This window comes from Pteropus vampyrus, unplaced genomic scaffold (assembly GCF_000151845.1).
Source record: "Pteropus vampyrus isolate Shadow unplaced genomic scaffold, Pvam_2.0 Scaffold787, whole genome shotgun sequence".
Classification (NCBI taxonomy): Eukaryota; Metazoa; Chordata; class Mammalia; order Chiroptera; family Pteropodidae; genus Pteropus; species Pteropus vampyrus.
In genome coordinates this window covers 23321-23680 of record NW_011889568.1, presented here as the reverse complement: position 1 = coordinate 23680, position 360 = coordinate 23321, and the positions used below count along the sequence as shown (strand labels likewise).

Genomic DNA, 360 nt, shown 5'->3' with positions numbered 1-360 from the left:
TGCCGAGGGCTGGCAGCGGCAGCGCGGGCCGGCAGAGACCCCGGTGCACGCGCTGTGGTGGCTGCGCGGCCATCTCCCTGATGTGGGGACACGGGCGCCTCTCCCTGTGACCGCCCCCTACTCGGGTCGCCGTGCGTCCCACCCATGCTGAGGCATCTGTCCAGGGCCCCCCCCTCCCCGCCCCGGTGGCGTTTTTTTGCACTTAAGCAGGCTGGAGTGGGAGACTCTTCAGTTTGGTGAAAAAATGCCAAACCACGTAGTGAGTCCTCAAAGCAGTAAGTCCTCGTCAACAGCTCATCCTTGTCACAATGAGTTGTCGTCACAGCATGTCCTCGTCACAGCTCATCCATGTCACAGCAT

At 62.2% G+C, this 360-nt stretch overlaps 1 protein-coding gene across 1 annotated transcript in view; it reads right to left on the bottom strand.

The window, feature by feature from the left end:
- The window catches only part of PLCXD1 (phosphatidylinositol specific phospholipase C X domain containing 1), a 12266-nt gene that overhangs the window by 9988 nt on the left and 1918 nt on the right, over nt 1–360 (bottom strand). The gene's annotated exons all lie outside the window — the stretch shown is intronic.